This window comes from Mus musculus, chromosome X, assembly GCF_000001635.26.
Source record: "Mus musculus strain C57BL/6J chromosome X, GRCm38.p6 C57BL/6J".
Classification (NCBI taxonomy): Eukaryota; Metazoa; Chordata; class Mammalia; order Rodentia; family Muridae; genus Mus; species Mus musculus.
This window is the reverse complement of record NC_000086.7, coordinates 22192737-22213806: the sequence shown is the minus strand read 5'-3', so window position 1 is coordinate 22213806 and position 21070 is coordinate 22192737. Positions and strand designations below refer to the sequence as shown.

The following is a 21070-nucleotide window of genomic DNA, read 5'->3' as shown; positions in this document are numbered from 1 at the left end:
CAGGGAATGCCAGCTGATATAAGAGGCTGGGATGCAGTGAGTATAGGGAGGGAACCCAGGAGGGGATGATTCCTAGGATCCACAGGTGGTGTTGGCAGGGAGAAGGTCTGTTGCAATGCTAGAGAAGAGAATAAGGCAATGTGTTTAAGGGAATAGAGAGAGTGGAGAAAGTCTGCCAATAGCCAGCCTGGTTGTCTGTCAGGTGTGTGCACTGGTTGAGCAGTGGGAGTCCACCTGAGTTGGAGGTGAGGGGATACAGCAACAAACAATGAGTTGGAATGCCAGGAGGGGGGTGATTTGTGGAATCCACAGAAGATGAGGGTAGGGGAAAAGGGAGGATATATTTCCTGTTCTGTTGCACACTTGGTAGGAGCCTGAGGGATGGGTCTAGAGGAACAGAGAGAACAGAGAATGGATCCCCTTTTCCTTCCTTCCTTCCTTCCTTCCTTCCTTCCTTCCTTCCTTCCTTCCTTCCTTCCTTTTTTTCTTCTCTCTCTGTCTCTCTGTCTGTCTCTCTCTGCCTGCCTCTGTCGCAGTCTATTTCTGTCTCTCTCTGTGTTTCTGTCTCTGTCTCTGTTTCTGTCTCTCTGTCTCTCTCTCTGTCTGTCTCTGTCTCTGTCTCTGTCTCTGTCTCTCTCTCTCTCTCTCTCTCTCTCACTCTCTCTCTCAATTCTCATTGTCCTTTGACAATTACACAACATGCTCAGAATGAATTGTGGTCATAAGCACCCCCTCTTACTCTCCCTTATTCCTCTTCTACTCTTTCTGATTCCCAATTAGTATTCCTTCCAGCCCCCACATTTTTATGCAGTTCTTTGTGTAGGTAGGCACTACTGCTGTGTGGTGTGGTCATGGTTTTGATGGCCACGGAATATCCAGATGTCAGATTTTCATAGTATTTATTCCTATCTTCTAGTGTTTCTAGTATTTCTGCTTTTCTTCATATGTTCTTTGGGCCTCTCCAAGGGTGATAAAATATGTTTATTTTTAATTCGCACAACTCCTAGGTTCAATTTCATTTCTAAACAAAATTTGTTTTAACTATCTTTTCCAACTCTCCTCTCCCATACTCCTTTCTATCCGGTTGCCTTTCTACCAGAGTCTCCTTTGTTTTTATGTATCATCGGCTAGATTGCTACCCTTAATTCCTTATCCCATCTTCCCAATCCCTTTTCTTGGGGTCTTATTTCTAACAACATAGTTTTTTCTGCCTTTTTTTTTTTTTTTTGGTTTGTTGTTGTTGTTGTTCTTTTTTTTGGTTTTTGGTTTTTTTGAGACAGGGTTTCTCTGTGTAGCTCTGGCTGTCGTGGAACTCACTTTGTAGACCAGGCTGGCCCCAAATTCAGAAATCCACCTGCCTCTACCTCCCGAGTGCTGGGATTAAAGGTGTGTGCCATGACTCCCGGCTTAGTTTGTTCTTTAAACCTATGTATATGTGTATGTGTATATGTATATGTATATATTTAAACATGAAAAGCTAGGATCTGTATATGAGAAATAAACTGTATTTGACTTTCTGAATTTGGGATACTTTGTCTAATAAAATACTGTCCAGAGTCATCCATTTTCCTAAAAATTTTATATTTTCACTTTTCTTGTCATTTAACATCTGTTGTATACACATTAATCTGTAGAGAGTCACTTAACAGGCCTGCTTTCATTTCTTTGTTACTGTGAATAGTGCAGGAGAAAAAACCATATATAAGCAAGTATCTATGTGGTAGCATAGTAAGTTTGTTGGATATATGCTTAGATGTGATATAACGGAGTCAAAAGGAAACTGCAAGACCCAGTCACTTACATGTCTAAGTTCTATTTTTAACATGTAAGAAGCGTGCATGTTCATTTCCAGTGACTGTATCAGTTTATATTCCCATCAGAAGTGAATCATAATACTTTTTCCAACATCCTTGTAAGTATTTTCTGGTGTTTATTTTCTTGATGACAGGTTCTGATTGGAGTGAAATGGAATCTCAGAGTACTTTTAATTTGCATAGAAAATACACATTTAATAGGATAATTTTACTATCAAGAGATGGGCTAATTATCAATAGGCATGTCATTCAAACACTCCATGCTTGCACTACAATTCTTTAGTTGCATTCAGAGCAAGGACAAAATACAAAGACACCCCAGGTAGGAAAGGATGGCTAGACCACAAATCTGGCCAGGCCATGGTCTGGGACTGTAAACTTCTGATATTCATAGAGAAGAGACCCATCTACTACATTATTTTCGGGACTACTTTAACTTCTTATTTTGTTACAAAATATGGCATGTATACAAAGGAATATATATTCACATTTTAAATAATAGATATAAAATGTGTTTATATGCATAACAATAACATTAAACACTAAAGCATTATCAATTTCTTTGAAGTTCTCTCTATGTTGGAACTTAATATTTTTCTTTCTGTCCACAAAGAGATCTAGTATCTTGAATTACATATTTACCTTGCCAATGCTCTTTCATATTTTCCAATGTGCAAATGTATTCCTTAAAATTTATAGTTGGATATTTTATGTCCTAGACTTTTATAATGATAATTATCCTTCATATTCCTCCTATAGTAATTTTCAATTTTTTAAATTTGTTTTGAGATTATAATATAACGTGGCAAGACTGCTGGATTTTGTCAAATGTCTTTTCTGTATCTCATGATATGATCATATGTTTTCTGTTCTTGAGTCTATGTAGTAGATTACATTTATTGATTTATGTACCCTGATTCATTCCACCATCTCTGGGATAAAGCCAATATTATCAGAATGTGTAATCCTTATAATGCATTCTAGCATTCAGTTTGCAAATATTTTGTTGAGAATTTCTGCTGCTACATTTAGTGGAGAGATTGGCCTACAATTTTCTTTATTGCTGTTGTCTTTGAAGTTTTGTTTTCTGTTGGTATCTTGATAATATTAGCATTGTAAAGGTAATTAGGAAAACTTCCTTCCTTTACTGAATTGTGGAATAATTTGAAGAGAATTGCAGTTACTTTTTCTTTCAAGGTTTGTTAAAATTCTGTCCTGAATCCATCTGTCATTGAATTTTTTTAATTACAAAAATTGAGAACTGAAAATAAAACAAAAATACTGAGTCTTTATCATAATAATATTGAAAGGTTTGGCCTACTGAATATTAAGCCCCAAAGGTAAAGACATCATAGATGAATTAGATGATTTATAAAACAGCTTTCCAGGGCAAGTTTGACATTTTTGTCTTTCTACCTTCTGCTACATGAGAAAACAACATTGCACACCCCTGGAGGATGCAACAGAGTGTCATCTTGGAAGCAGATGGTACCTTTCACCAGACAACCAGACCTGCTGGCACGTTGATCACATACTACCCAGTCTCTAGAGGTGCTAGAGTATAAATTGGTGTTCTTTAGAGTCTGATGATTTTACAGTAGCACAACATGTGACTAATACAGTTTATTCATTCTCCCGTGTTTGCTCATAATTATGTATCAGATAATTTGTTGGTTAAATGTTTAAGCTATTCAGGTAGCTTTGGACTGTGATTCTGGGAGCATATTTCTACATATTTTGTCACAGTATGTGAAACCATAATTTCTTGGGAAGACTAAGCACAAATGCTACTAGTGCTATAGTACTACACTACACTTGCTCATGTAAGTGGTTTTCCATAGCACTTTATCAATACATTCCACATTGTGTCCCAAAACAATAAGTTCTGAAGGGACCTTGTGGGAAATAAAATCAATCAGTTTGAAATATCTTACCCCCAATCCACATTCAACAACAGAACAAAAACTACAATACCCAGTTTCATAGATATCTATACTCACAAACTTCCAGCTTTACATCACATAGTGTTGGCCTATGCTTCATCATTCAGGAAATCTCATAGAATAGCCACCCATAGAAAGGAATGATTTATTTTCTGTCCTAGCCTTTTAAGGTAGTAAAAAAATAAAGTCAAACGTGTAAAGAAGCACAGCATGAATATTTTAGCATTTAGTTTCTGTGTTTTTATCTCATGCCAACATTTTATGTGTGTGAATTATTTTAATGAAAAGTTTCAAAATATCAGCTACAAAAATGGTGTTTATAATTCTGTCATCAGAATGTGTATCATAGAAGTCATATAGTCATATAACCACCAGTGTGCACTGTTGAGAGTGGGAATGCTGAAGGAGTAACTAGTCATGATGATATAGTCCTTATGAAGAAGATTAGAAACACACTATAAGGTCTGGATGAAACTATCATTAGTTCCCCTTTTGCCAGTGTGTCCCATTTGTAATGCAAAGACACAATGTTCATGTTCCAGAGGATAAGACAACAAGGTACTATCATGGAAACAGAGACCATACCTTTACCAGGTGCCAAACGTGAAAAAACCTTGATCCTGGATTTTCTGCCATCAGAGCTGTGATAAATATATGTCTGTTGTTTAAATTAATAAATTATCCTAAATTTTCAAGACGGTAGCAAAAGCACAAGTATTTAACCTGTTGGTCCTTGCAATTTAATTGCATTTTTCATTAAAAACCCTCATTTCCACATTTAAGATTTTGTCAGAAAAATGCACAAATATAATCTAGTGTATTAAATATATGAAATGTTAACATAAATGATATAGATTAATAATACTGGTAAAAATGAATCCCCTTTGTCATTACCTAAGGTCTCATTTTCCTCTCTAAAAGAAATTTGTATTTCAAACATGTGTCAATCCTTCCTTTGTATGTATTGGCATATATTTAAGTTCCCAAACATAATAAACAATGCTTTCATTGATTTTAAAATTTTACATAAGAAATCATATTCTAGTTTCCATTCGGTGACATATTATTTTTCTACTTGCAAATCACTTATTAGCTGACAATTTCATATGATGTATTTTGGTCATAGTCACCCTACTTCCCCAACACTTCTCAGAGCTCTCCAGTTTTTCTTAACCACCTTATGTTGTGTTCTTTTAAAAAGCAAAACAATCAAACACATGAAAACATTGAGTCCAGTTAGTACTTCCCATCTACTCTTGGATGTATAGCTTTCCACTGGAATGTGGTCAACACAGCTGAAGTTACACCTTCCTCTTTGGGAGCTATCAATTGTAATTAACTTTTCACCTAGGGGTGGTACATCTTGCCCACTTCTATATAGGTTGGGATTTGGGCTGCTTTGATCTGAACCAGTCTTGTGCATGCTGCTACAATTTCTGTAAATTCATATGTACAAATACTCTGCTGGGTCTTAGCTATGGTTTTATTTCTGTGAAGAGACCACATGACCATGGCTACTGTTATAAAGGAAAATATTTAATTGGGGTTGCCTTACAGGCTCAGAGGTTTAGTCCATTTCCATCATGGAAAGATCATGGCAGTCCAAAGGCAGTCAGGGGACTGGAACAGGAGCTAAGAATTCTACATTTGGATTGGCAGACAGTAGAAAGTATAAGTCACTGAGCCTGTCTTGAGCTTCTGAAACCTCAAAGCCCACCACACAGTGTGACACACTTCAAAAAGCCACACCTTCTAATAGTGCCACTCTCTATGGACCTACAGTGGCCATTTTCATTCAAACAACCTTCATATGAAATCACTGGTTTCTTGTTATACATTGGTTCTGGGTCTTAGAATCTTTCTATGTTATTTTCCGCAATGTTTCCTAAGCTTGAGAGATAGGGTGCAAATATAGATGATCCATTTAGGCTTAATACTTTTCAGTATTTCATTTTCTGTACCTTGACCTTCTTTGAATCTCTGAGTTGATTGCCTCAGCTGCAAAAATAAGATTCTCTAATGGATTCCTTTTTATTTCTATTATTTATTCTTCTTTAATATGTTACATCCTGACCACAGTTTCACCTATCCTCCTCTCCTTCTAGTCTCTCCCTCCTACATCTCCTACCCCATCCACTCTTCCTTTTCCCTCCAGAAAAGGGCATGCCTCCAAGGCATATCAAGTTGCAATAGGACTACACTCTTCTCCTCATATTATCTGGATGAAGCAAGCCAGTTGGACAAAAAGGGTCACAACAAGGGGGGGGGGGCAAAAGAGTCAGAGAGATACAGCCCCTGTTTCTACTTTAAGGAGTCCCATAAGAACACTAAGCTACATAACCGCAACATGTATGCAGAGTTCCTAATTCCATGGTGGCTCCCTGATTGTTGGTTCAGACTCCATGTTCCCCTATGAGTTCACGTTAGTTCATATCACCCTGAATGTACTCAATGCTGTCAGACTTGGAAGCCAACCACAGTCAGGCCTGGTTAGTACTTGGGTAGGATATTCTTAATTTGACATTTGTGTTTGTTCACTTGTCCATATAGCATACCATAAATAACTCTTTATCATTTCCTATTTTTCTCATTATGTAGATAAACCATAATTTATATTTAACTCTAAAGTATAGGTTATCAGAGAATAGATAACTAAAGAAAGTTAGGAATTAAGCAAGTTTTGATAATAAGATAACTCAGAACATGTAGAATCTTAGAAGAATATATTGAAGGGTTTTCATCAAGAGAATAGCCTGACCAAGCTTATTATTAGAAAGGTCATAGATTTCAATATGAAAGATGGATAATGGAAAGGAAATATCATACAAAATGTAAGGATTACCAACCACTCCAATTTTATTCACTTCTTTAAATCTCTCTCTGTCTCTGTCTCTCTCTCTCTTTGTGTGTGTGTTTCTCTCTTTCTCATTCCCTCCCTCTGTCCCTACTCCCTTTGCTAATTCACCTGCCTGGAATAATTGACTTTTTTTTCCTCTGTGTCACTTCAAGGTCATGCAGCTCTATGCTAAAGAAAGGGCAGGTTTTACATCCATTGTTTGGCTGTTTTGTAAAGGACAACATACTGTGCAAATGAGACATACAGCCTCTGTCAATCACACAAACCAATAAACACACCTTTATTGCTAATTACCATTTTCTTTTTGTGCTACTGTTTGCCAAATGGCATTGAAAGCTGAAGCACAGATGCTCATTAACATCATTCTTGATTTACTGATAATTCAGCACTGACAGTTTAATAAGTTTAGGATGCAACCCAAAGATTATTTGTCAACACATTTTGGGGATATGTTTTTCTCACCTCTTTAACTGAATAGTTTGTTCATTTGTGATAATTGTACCAAGAATATGAATACTTTAAATTTACATTTAATTTTTCTGTTTGTTTTCCAAGACAGGGTTTTTCTGTGTGGCTGTTCTGGAACTTACACTGTAAATCAGGTTGGCCTTGAAATCAGAGATCAGCCTGCCTATACCTCCCAAGTGCTGGGATTAAAGAATTATGTCATCATCACCACCACTGACTTACATTTAATATTTTAATAAATGCTTCAAAATGTGTGTTACCCATTCTTAATGTTTTATAGCCCAGACTCATATGATAGTAAGGAGAAATTACAGGGTAGTTCTCAATGGAGCTTAAATTTATCTGATCTGTCTGTAATGGCATATAGAGACAGAAATAAATTGGCTTGTCTGAGTAATAGTAGACTTGTTAAGTATGGCTTTGCATGTGTGTAGATATTTTCAGTGGAGAAATATAAAATGTGCTATTAAGAACTTCTTGGCCTTATCGTATGCCTGGTATTTTGTGAGAATTTTACACTTATCAGGATTAAGCTTCATGACTATGAAGTGTCACTAGAGGAAACATAAATAGACATCTGCTAAACTATTACCCTTATTATGTGCTATTATGCCCATTGTATTAGAGATACATGACACTTTCATATAGATCAATATGTAAGTATCCTGACACTCAAAATCACTCCAAAGTCATATACATTACAAGTCTTCATTTTCACTACATGTCTTTCACATATATTATTCAACATATGGTTATTCCCTTCTGAATTTGGTCAAACTGAGGTTGTTGAACAGATTTTTCTAGGGCAAGATATGAAAGGAATGCTAATACTTCCTAGTTTGTGGTGTCATCCAAGACTTAAAAACACTAACTCAACTGATATAGGCACTTATGTGTACCCAGGTAGGATTGTGGAGATATGAAAGGGTGGCAGACTTTCAACACATTATTTCCTATAATTAAATCCTGTGGGTATGATTTTGATTTAGAAAATACCTTTTAACAAATTTGGCTGAAGGGAATGGTAAAGAATAGATAGATACACTATAAATAGCACTGTACATACATACAGAAAAATTTAAGAATGCAAGGCGGCAGTTTGAATCGCGGTAGGATGAAGGAGTGGGCACTGGGGTACTTCGCTGAGCGTCTGCCTGGCCTCGGCTCTTCCTCGCTTGTCCAGGCTTCAGCACAGTCAGAGATGGCTGGCAGTAAGGCTGGAAAGGACTCTGGAAACGCCAAGACAAAGGTGGTTTCCTGCTCGAAGCAAGCCAGCTTGCAGAAATCTAGGACAACCAGCCAAGGACATGTGAGTGCGCCCGCTGTTGTGTACAGCTTGGTCATTTTAGAGAACTTCACGGCAGAGTTACTTGAGTTGGCAGGAAATGCATCAAACAACTTAAACATAAAGCATATTACCCCTTGTCACTTGCAACTTGCTATACGTGTAGATGAATAATTGGATTATCTGATCAAGGCTACAATTGCTGGTGGTGGTATCATCCCACACATCCACAAATCGCCAATTGAGAAGAAAGGACAACAGAAGACTGTCTAAGGATGCCTGGATTCCTTATTATCTCAGGACTCTAAATATTCTTAACAGCTGTCAAGTTGGTGATTCCAGTGGATTGTATCTCTGTGAAAAACACAATTTTGGCTTTCTGTAATTCTATTTGTGCAAAGTGGAGGCTTTAATTAGCTTTCCAACCAACCATATTTTTGCATTCCAGTCTTAACCATATGTAAGTGTTACTGTGGCTTCAAATACGCTATTGATTCTGAAGTAGTGGGTTTTCTGAAGTAGTGGGTTTTGATTGAGTTGACTGTTTTAACCAAAATTGTTTGGATTTTAATTGTGATACAGAAGTTATAGTAACAAACATTTGGTTTTGTACAGACAGTATTTCCACTCTGGTGGATAAGCTCAGCAAAGGTCTTATCCCAAACTAGTTTTAAACTTGCTTAATAAATGGGACTTACCTTTCATCTCATTCAGCAACAAGTACATTCTCTGCTTACTAATTAAACAGTGCATCTGTATTAAAAAAAACAAACAAACAGAATGCAATGCTATGGGATTCTTGATTATATTGGTTGTCCTTCAATACTTTTTACACATAACCTACACTTAGCTAAAAGATAAGAGGAAGAATCATTTTGACCACTGAAAATTAATCTTTCAGAAACTAATGCTCAACAAATTTTGCTCAAGAAAGAACTGGAAAACAGCATGGATGAATCTGAAAAAAAAATTCAGAGCCAGATTTGAATTTATCATTGCTCATACTGTGTAAGTTAATTTATCAAAACAAAACCAAATAAAACCTTAAAAACATCTAATATTGATTAAGTATTGTATCATGTTGGGGACTTGATTTAATGGATTCTTAAATTACATGGGAATTTCCACATTTGCCACAGATTCCTGACACCAATTGATTTTGATTGGGAAATAAAGATGCCAATAGCCAATGGCTGGGCAGGTAGATTGAGGCGGGACCTTTAGATTTGCATGGTCTAAGAATTGGGAGAGAGGAGGAAGCAGAGATCACTATTAAGGGGAAGAAGAAAAACCAGACCTAAAGGCCCCTGAATATGTGAGAATTAGGGAAACTGGCCACACAGGTCACTTTTTCGATTGTGTTTGGAGGAGCAGAGGTTAAATATAGATTTTAAAAGATTCTTAACTCAGGAGTACCAGAGGAGAGTGTTTGCTAATAGCAGGAAGGATTAGAAATGCCCAGCCATTAAGCTAGTCAAGGCATATTAAAATTAACTGGAGTGTGTGTGTGTGTGTGTGTGTGTGTGTGTGTGTGTGTGTGTGTTTCATTCGGGAATACAGATAGCTCTTGGGTGGGTAAGTGTGTGTGACCTGTTGGGAGCACTGAGTAGTTAACTACCACTGCAATATCACAACATTTCTTAAGAAAACAAAAATCTACTTACATTTCCTCATTTCGTCCCTTGCTTTCCAACCTGAGCACCTTTCATAGAAGCCCCGTCCACCAAGACCTGATAACTTTGCATCATATAGTCAATTATGGAGCTCACTCCTGAAGAAGGAAAATTTTCCTACTCTGCATATTACTCAGTTGCTTGTAATTCTTTTCTAGGGTTGGGGCTAGGTGAGATTTTTTTTTTTTACCCCTCCGTGTTAGCATGTCTGCTTTAGTTGAACTTCATCACGTCTTATTTAGGTAGCTGTGCTGTGATATCATGGATGGAACTTCCCTGTCATTTCTAGGAGACACAGTCTTACAGCAAATTTGACCCTGGTCCTCTGGCTCTTGCAACTGTTTTACCTCCTCTTCTGGGATGTTCCCTGAGCCCCGCGTGTAGGAGTTGTGCTGCAGATATATTATACTTGATATTGGAAACCTAACCATTTACCCAAGGTTAATGAGGTCTTAGAAGACGACCACCAACAAGTACTTTTTGGGGGAAGATTTATTTATTAATTGTGTATATGGAAGTTTTGTCTGCATTGTGTCAATACAACATATGAGTGCCTAGTGTCTGCAGAGGCCAGAAAGGGCAATAGATGCCCTGAAACTGGAGTTACAGGTGGTTGTGAACTGGGTTCTGGGAAATAAACTTGTGTCCACAAATACAATATGTTCTTCATCACTGAAACATCACCCCCGTTCCCATTAAAGTTTTTTTTTTTTTTTTACAATTTCATATACCCAGTAAAAAATAGAGCTGAAATTAGAACCCAGAGTTGCTAGACTTTAGAGCTATTAGCACAACTGAATTTTCACTTCCTTATCAATAAATTAAAAATGATAAAACTCTCTTGCCAAATCAAAGGACATTGTGAAGTTTGGATGTGTGTGTCTGTGTGTGTGCATGTTTTGCAAATTTTATAAGTGCTATTCTATGCAAATTTAAGGCAGTTTTCCTTTTACCTCTACCTAGTAGATCTCAATTGTAATGTATTCATTACTGTCAATAACCATTTTTCTATGATTGAGACAATCAATAAAATATTTGTCAGGACATTGCTAAAAAATAAAAACAAAATTTATTATTGAATTCAAGTATCTTTTCTCCAACTAGGATATGTTAAATAACAACATAAAAGTATCATGCCACATGCCTTTACTGGAACACATACAAGGTAGAGGCATGCAGATCTCTGTGAGCTTGAAGTCAGCTTGGCCTATAAAGTGAGTTCCAGGACAGTTAGACCTACATAGAGAGACATTGTCTCAAAAAATATCCCCAAATAATCAACAACAATAAAAATAGATCATAATAAAATAAAATCCTAATAAAAGAAAATCCTGAAAATATATCCAATGGAAGTTTTCTTCTCAGAGTACACTTTGTAATGTTTTCCGGAGAAGAGATCAGTATGAGTTAAAAGAACCATCAAAAGTCTCCATGAAACAATGTAGATATGTATATATGCTAAGCATATTTATTTCTGTTACTTTATTGGCTATGATGTTTTTATTTATCAAAAACTCATCATCAAATAATCATTGTAAGAATCACCTGGTAACTAATGTGAATCATCTTACTAAAGTAAAAAAAAAAAAAAAAGAGTATGTTGTCCCTCTTGAGGAGATAAATATAAGCAGTGGGGCCAGGCTTTGGTTTAAAAAAAAAAAAAAAGATACTGTGCTCAGATAATAGAGATTCTTTTCTTCTTGGATACAGCTAATTTTTGTGATTTTCCCCACTAAAACTTAAAAGATGCCTTCAACCAATATCAAACATGATCTATGTAATAAAATGTATGTGTTTCTGTCACCCAAACATATATTCCAAATATTGAATAAAATTCATACTTTGTACATTCATCCAACAATAGATATAGTGAGGTTAGTTTTATCATAATTAAAATATGCAATATTCAATTCACTTATACCTGCTTTGTGGTAATTTATCAACAATCATAAAAATAAAATAGGCTTTGTTTTGTATTGTTTCATAGTATGTTTTTCATACATGGCCCTATTGTATAGCTCAGGCTAGTCTGGAATTCATGATTGTTATTCCTTAGCTTTCTGAGTGCAAGATTACAGGCATGCACCACCGCACCTTGGTCAAATGATTTCTGTCTATTATATTTGAAAAGATGCAGGTCTACTTTTCTTCATTTCTCTCATTAAGCACTTCTGGAACTCTATGAATCATATGAAAATCAAACAAAAAACTTTAAAATATTGATAAAACAACACCTATCTAGAAAACTTAAAAATTGAGGGAAAGCTCAGCAGAACATTTCTTGGGGTTCAGTTTTCCTTACCTAGGGTGACAGAGAAAATGATAATGCAAAAATGACAATAAGTGTGGTCATTAAATGTCCCCAAAGTCTAGTCTCATATACATATAAGGTCAGAAAGAGGGAAACTTAGGAAGAAATAAAATCAATTCAACAACAACTACTCCAAATTAGTACCATAAGAAACCTTTCGTTTATCTTCACCAGCTAACTTTGAGTAGGGAACCTAAGCTTCTGCCTTGATTTCCTGTAGCAGAGATGCCTTTTCTCCATGGGAATGGTATAAGAAGAAAACTAGAATATATTGAAGACCTTACTTCCCAGCATCCATCTATAAAGCCATTCCTCCCAACTATATCTATGGAAGTCATGTGCAGGGGCCAGAAGTTAGACCCCATCCAGTGATATCAGACATTACTTCACCCTTAGGGTACTAGTGGAAGATGATTATGCAATCTAAATTCAACTATCTGCAGTGAAATAGTACATTTTCATGGGAAGCCTTAACACAAAATATAAGTTCTAGTATCTCAAAACCTAAGACATAAAGAATATTGTGTTCTGTCTCTATCTATCTTTGTCTCAAGAAGCATAAAATCCCCAACTTGAATAAGGAAACATCAATCAAACAGATGGATGGAAAAATGATAAAGATTAAATTAAAATCTTCTGTGAGAATTTTCAAAAGGCATTATATTAATTTTCCATAAGCAATCAAAATGATATAAAATTAAGGAAATCATAACGAGGAAATATAAGATAAAAAATTTGTCTTTATTGGGTCAAACAGGATGTATATATTTTAGTTTTTACATCTACAGTCTCTCTCTCTCTCTCTACATATATATATATATATATATGTATATATATATATATATATACATATATATATATATATATATATATAAAACTTTTGATATATAAAGCTTTAGAAGCCATACTTCTTTTTACATACTTTTGCCTACCTCCCGGTATAATAGCCACTACTGACATATTTTCTTGTATTTTCTATTTTTTAGTTTAAATATGTAATTATCATGATTTCAAGTACAACATCAGAACGGAAGGAAGAGAATAAAGATTAAGGAACTTGAAGATAGTTGAAAAATTCTGTATGTTGATCTTGTTGATACTTGTGTGTGATAAAATTGAATGATGTCAATACCAAGTTTTTATTTGATATTTTAATATGCTTATTTAAAATGTAATTATTGTGAGAGCTGTGATAAAGATGTATGGGATTTCTGTTCACTCTTTGCAAATTTTTGTAAGTATAATTAGTTTTAAGTGCCAGTATTTACAAATACCAACTAGAAATTAATGTTAAATAGTTAGACTCTTAAAAATGTAAAACATTTAAATGAAGTATTGTTAGTCAAACTTCTGCTTTAATTAGATACATGGTGTATTTAAATGCCACTGTAACTTCAAATAGAAAACATCTTATTAAAATTATTCATTCATGAGTTGATCCACTGACCTCACTTAAAACTGTTGTGTATGTTTCTTTTGCTGTAGTACATTATGGGAATTCACTGGTTTTGTTTTTAACTTACAACCAGTGGCATACAGAACAGTCCGTTTAATTCAAGAATGTAGACAGTGGATATCTATCAATAGCTCATTCAAACTCACAAATCCTACATGATTGAAAGGAGGGAATTAAATCTTAGATTTACTTTGAGTGGTCAATATAATGTCACCAGGTGGCAGTAGAGTATTATGACCACCAATATAATAACTGTACTAGACTTATAATACTCACAGAAATATTTTTAAACTCAGCCATGGTCCTCATATTTCTTAATAACACTGTATCACACTATATCACATCACCAATTGTAGTTGAAAGCATGGATGAAGAATTACAGACTTAAGATATATGAACATAAGATTTGGATTTGGCCAGTTATAATGTAATTGATGCAATTTCACATTTGAACCCTGCAGGGTATAAATGCCTCACATAAACCTCATACCTAAATAAAATCATTGACTCTTATATGCCATTATCCTTTGTGTCTTCTGTGGAAAATTAAAATATAAGCATTAATATTTAAACACCATAGATTAAAACTAAATCTGTATGTAAGCATTTCACTAGGCAATGAGTTTTTCCTTATGTTTCAAGTATGTAAAATGCAATTCTATGTTAATGGCTAAAGAAATGATTTTTAATTTATAGAGCACCTGTTTTTAGAACAAGTATTTGACAAATCAATAAGCCTACATAGTTTTTAAAATGCAAACAAAATAATAAATTTCATTATTGATACCTAAGAAAAATGATCCCATTAGTCAAATGGTCATTTTTCATTTCTAGACTGTATTTAAAAAATATTTCTAAATAATGGCAAGAGGACATGAAATATACATAAACAAAATGAGTCCTCTGTTTTCCAAACAAAACACACACATATGCATATATAGAAGATTTTACCTTTTGCACAAAAGGATTTGTCACATAATTTTCAAAAAGAATTGAGATAAAAGATGGTACCCTGAATAAATTACAGCTTAAAGGAAGAAATAGGCTTCCAGTGGTTACTAATGGAATGCTTTTGGTCTAATAACAGGAAAGTCTGCCTCGGGAAGTGGCAGAGTCCCTCTTGTGGGAATTTTCACACAAAGACTCAAACTCAGGCTTCCTGTCAGTAATAGTCTAATACTAAAAATAGTCCAATTTGGTCATGTGTTTTTATGATTAAACTTTTCTATACATACTTCCAGGGATCCATCCCATAATTAGCCTCCAAACAATGACACCATTGCAAACTAGCAAGTGTTTGCTGAAAGGACCCTGATATAGCTGTCTCTTGTGAGACTATGCCGGGGCCTAGCAAACACAGAAGTGGATGCTCACAGTCAGCTATTGGATGGATCACAGGGCCCACAATGGAGGAGCTGGAGGAAGTATCCAAGGAGTTGGGGGGATCTGCAACCCTATAGGTGGAACAACAATATGAACTAACCAGTACCCCTGGAGCTCTTGACTCTAGCTGCATATGTATCAGAAGATGGCCTAGTCGGCCATCAGTGGAAAGAGAGGCCCATTGGTCATGCAAACTTTATCTGCCTCAGTACAGGGGAACGCCAGGGCCAAAAAGTGGAAATGGGTGGGTAGGGGAGTGGGGGGGAGGGCATGGGGGACTTTTGGGATAGCATTGGAAATGTAATTGAGGAAAACACGTAATAAAAAAAACGGAAAAAAAACTGATAAAGGTATTAGCTTCCTTCCTTCCTTCTTTCCTTCCTTTTCTCTCCTTCTTTCTTCTTCCTTCCTTTCTTCCTTCCTTTCTTTCTTTCTTTCTTTCTTTCTTTCTTTCTTTCTTTCTTTCTTTCTTTCTTTCTTCCTTCCTTTCTTTTGTGATCAAGGTATAGAAGGTTAGCTTTGGCTCCTGCTTAAGTTATTACTTTACCTGATTCACGCCTTTAATCCCAGCACTCGGGAGGCAGAGGCAGGTGGATTTCTGAGTTTGAGGCCAGCCTGGTCTACAAAGTGAGTTCCAGGACAGCCAGGGCTATAGAGAGAATCCCTGTCTCTAAAAACAAAACAAAATAAAAAAAAAAGTTATTACCTTACCACGCACACCTATTCTGAGCTTTTAATATTTCAGCCATCTTTGGAGGATGAGGATAATTTTGACTGAAAGGTCTGAGAAAGGCACCAGTGTGCTTGGGAGGTTTTGTTAATAGCTCTGTATTGTAGTCAGCCCCTGCCTGATACAACTCTCCTTGAAAAATAGGTCTCAAATCATGTCCATTTAAAAGAAGGATTTTACATTTGATGCTGGAAATTACAGCCTATGATTTTCAGCCATTTTCTGAAATAAGATGTGTGTTTCACCATTATTGATGGGGTATCATTTTCTCAAACACATCTGAGATTTTCAGAGGTTAAGTAGTTGAGTTGTGTTTTTCTTCCTTTCTCCTGAAGTCATTATGTGCACCCCTTCCATACATCAGATGCTTCCAAATCCCATTAGTCAGAATGGTTTCTCCTCTCCTTCAACTCACGTGTATATTTTCCACCATCTGGTTTTGTGATCAAGTGTGTATCTGGAGGCTATTATTTCCACTTTTCTAGTAAGAAATTCTAATTAAAAATATGTTGCTTTTATTACCCTGCAGTGACTGAAAGGAAACCTGGGCAAATGGCAATCTTTTTTCTCATTTCAAGGCAGCTGCCTATCAGTTTGATTCTCAGCTATTTCTGGATTTCTTATTTGGCTAAGTCCATGCATATATATATAACTGACTGGAATATATAATAATCTATAAGTCACAATGTCAATGTGAACTTGTTAGTTCTAATGCTGTCTTGCATTGGGTATATTGTTCTGAAGAGAAGTTATTCTCTATTAGAATACTGAGAAGAAAGGAATGATTTATATCATCAGTGTCATAAATCTGATAAAATGAATGATATAAAGCACAGTGTAGTGGGACTAACCTAAAAGACTAAGAAAGAGAATCATTTAAGCCCAGGACTTTGAATATATAGCAAGACCCTAGCTCAAAAATTCCATATACACAGATGTAACATGTATAATACTTATACTATATATGTATTACATACATATTTATGTAAGATACAGTAATTACTATTCAAGACAGTTACCCAACATAAACAAATGTATTTCATTATGTGAGAATAGAGACTGTCTAATTCATATCATATTAAGTTCTTCAGTGCCATTAGCAAAATTTGGTATTTAGTGAAGCCTCAGTAGTAAGTCATATTGAGCTTTGTAAGTTAGTACAAAGTCAACTTTACACCACAAACAATAAATGTCTTTACTGGTTTTCAATAATGAGTAAAGGAGGGGCTAATTTTGGTAGATGTTCATATTCACACCCTCCACAAATTTACGTAATTCACAGAATCAATCCTATAAAATAACCCTTTCCCTTTAATCACGTGGTTTAATGTATTTTTATAATGCATGCCCGGCTGTAAGAAGAAACATTATGAAGATCACCCATCTGTCACTCTAAAGTTAGAATGAGTTTGTCATTTCTTGGTTTGTTGTTATTGTTGTTGTTGTTGTTTTGTTTTTTTTTGGGGGGGGGGTTCAAGACAGGGTTTCTCTGTATAGCCCTGGCTATCCTGGAGCTCACTTTGTAGACCAGGCTGACCTTGAACTCAGAAATCCGCCTGCCTTTGCCTCCCGAGTGCTGGGATTAAAGGCATGCGCCACCACGCCCGGCTGAGTTTGTCATTTCTTAATATTTCAATTTTTAGAATTAGTGAACAGTACAAAAGAAAGAGTTTGAGTATCCCTAAAACAGAGGATCCTAGAAGAGGAAAATTTTGGGGTGGGAAGTGTGTGTGTATGTGTGTGTGTGTGTGTGTGTGTGTGTGTGTGTGTGTGTGCACATGTGCACATTATTCAGGATTGTCCTGAAGTTACTTTAAATGAAGCATAAAAGATGTGGATCATGTAGTTAAATATCCTGCTTTTGATTAAAGATGTCTGGGATGAATATTTTTTCACTCACTTGAGGATATGTACTAATTGAAGCCATGGGGAATATTACAGAATGGGAAGTTAGTGGAGTTTAAGAACAAACCTTGATTAATTCTGACATATAATAGCTGGGAAGAGGAAGATGAGCCTCAAGGGAAGAGAGATGGAAAAAATGATTGGGTTGTAGAAGTTAAATGAAAATAATGTTTCAAGTTTTGTAGAGTGTAGCAGTGAGTCTCACAGACAAGAGGTCAAGTAGTGAACTCAATGTCTGTTTTATTTGATGATAGTAGTGATGTTAAACAGATCTGTTTTATTGGCGAGATGGAGCAGAAAGCTGAACTGAAGTGTGTAAGAGGGTGAACAAAAACATGAAGACCATGGTTACAGATAATATGGTAGGATTAGCCTGAGTTCTTTTTACTATTCAGAAAGAAGAATAATTCAGTCCTTGGAGATTGAAATAAACATGTAGCTTTTGTACTGAGAATGAGACAATTTTCTTTTAAATGTTTCTTTCTGTCTTCTAATCTGAGATCTCTTACCATTATCAGTTTCTGCATGGGTATTTGTTAAAAAAAAAAAACAAACCTCACTGTCATCTCATTTTATAGTCATTCTCATGGCTTCAATTAGTACATATTCTCAAGTGAGTATCACATTATATATTCAAACCAGACACCAGTAATCCAATTTAGGACATTCAACTACTGCTTCAACATCTTGTCTGAGTTTTTTTTTTCAACATACTTCAAATTGAGTGAGGGATTCAAAAATTTAAGATTTAGGAAGAAAGATAAGAAATAGTGACTTGAACTTGAATCAAAATATAGTGAGGTTTCCGAGTAGTGTCATTTATACTGGAAATAATGCATTTCAAATTATTGAAATGGTGATCCATGGAATCGATGCCAGATAAGAAGACAAACAACAAAATGAACTGGCGAGTAATATCTATGGTCATAAAGATCATGGTTCAACTATCAAGCTGAATAGATTTGACACTGAAGTAAGAAAAAGGAAAAATAAAAATGAAGGGTTACTATAATGGTTCTGAGTGATACAGAAGTGCTGATAATAACTCTGGAAATGATGGACTCATATAAACAGGAGAAAAATTATTTGCATTAGTCACCATTCTAATGTTATTAAATACATGACTCATGTAAGCATAGGATCAGCCAGTATTAATGCAGAGTTTCTGATATAACAAAAATGAAAAACATACCCTAGAAACATGGGAGTGAAAGCATTGGTCAGTCAGTAGTGTGCTAACCCCGTATTTGATCCTCAGCACCACATATACTCTTCTGTAGCTGTGTAGAGAGAACTGTGTTTCACTTGTGGTAGACCTAGTCAATAATCTCAGGGAGAAGACACAAGGACATTGGAAGTTCCAGGCCATCCTCAGCTACATTAAAAGTTTGAAGCCTGGTAGGGGTCCAAGAGATTATCTCAAAACCTGAAAGCTACGAACTTAATGTCTGTGTTTACAAATTGAAGGATCTCCGCATAGAGGTCTTAGGTGATATAGATGGTGGTGAGCAGAAAGGAAAATTTCTATAATGGTTTGACATAATAAGAGGGGGGGTTTTATGAAGGTCTTCTTTAAAGGTTGAACGTTACAACTGAAAGCCGAATGGAATGCCAAGATAATGCCCTTGTCAACTCAACTGTGTCGTATGGGTATGTGAATAAACAGCAGCAGCATTTTACAGAAATACAACTGTGATCTCCAATAAAAGCCAGGATTCAGTTGAGATACAAAAATGTTTGTAAGGCTCTTGCTCATTCTGAATAGTCTCTGTAGAGTAGTTTGACAGATATGGCCCAAGAATATTTATAGAGTGCTTAGTAAACAGTTCTTAGAAGGGAAACTTGCTCTATAAGTCATGAGCAAAGATGTATATACAGCTTATCCTGACATTTTGGGTGATGAGCTATGAAGATATGGCCATGATGGGATGCTTGGTATTATAATTTTGTCACTAGTACCTTTTCACATTGAATGGGTTTATGAGAGAAACATTTAAGAAACATTGCATGCATTAGTTTTTGAATATTGTGTCTGCCTTTATTGTTATCTGCAAGAGTATATCCATAGATGAACCTACAAACCCTAATGTTATGTGAAGATTTATTTGGGAAACAATTCATGAGCCTGTAGTCTGCCCTTATTTATATATTTTCATTTTGCCCCATTTTTTCTGAGACAGGGTTCTATTTGAGACTCTTATTTTCCTCAACCTCATTGAAATTAAAGGTGTGAGTAGCAATGCCCAACTGGGGTCATCCCTTATAAACAGGCCTAAAGGACTAAAGAGATGACTCAACGTGTAAAGGCTCTTGCCACCAAATCTGGGATCTAAATTCAGTTTCTTGAACCCACATAGGGGAAGGAAATAACTGACTCTTACAAGTGCAATTTTCCCGTGACCTTCACAAAACACTGCCTCAAAAAACACATATAAAAAACTAAATAAGCAAATATAATTAAAACGTTTTTGAAAAGTTAAGATGCTTCAGAGAGACTTTTCACACCTTTTACCACATGAGGATGAAATGAGAAGTGACCCTACACCCCTAAGTCAATGTGAGGAAACACTGAGAAGTCAACATATGTGAGCCAGAAAGCAAGGCCTCACTAAAGACCAAATATAACGTGATCTTGGACTTCTCAGTAATCAGAGCAGTAAAGAAAAAAAAATGGAATATTTATAAGCCCAAAGGGACTAATAATAAAAACAGAACTCTTGCCAATAAATTATAAAGGACATGGAAATCTCTAGTCCAGTCAGGATTTAATTACTATTCTGGAAATGCCTATGCTATCATAAGCATATGGGAAGCCATCGTTTTCTTTTTTTTTTTCTTTTTCTTTTTTTTTATTGGATATTTTCTTCATTTACATTTTAAATGCTATCCCGAAAGTTCCCTATAACCTCTCCACCCACTCTGCTCCCCTACCTACCCACTCCTACTTCTTGGCCCTGGGGTTCCCCTGTACTGGGGCATATAAAGTTTGCAATACCAAGGGGCCTCTCTTCCCAATGATGACTGACTAGGCCATCTTCTGCTGCATATGGAGCTAGAGATACCAGCTCTGGGAGTACTGGTTAGTTCATAATGTTATTCCACATATAGGGTTGCAGACCCCTTCAGCTCCTTGGGAGCTTTCTCTAGATTCTCTGTTGGGGGCCCTGTATTCCATACTATAGATGACTGTGTGCATCCATTTCTGTATTTGCCAGGCAATGGCATAGCCTCATACGAGACAGTTA

The 21070-nt window shown here is 35.9% G+C and overlaps 1 pseudogene; it reads left to right on the top strand.

The window, feature by feature from the left end:
- The first annotated feature begins 915 nt into the window (after positions 1–915).
- Gm14563 lies at positions 916–8731 on the top strand (annotated as a pseudogene).
- The last annotated feature ends 12339 nt before the right edge of the window (positions 8732–21070 follow it).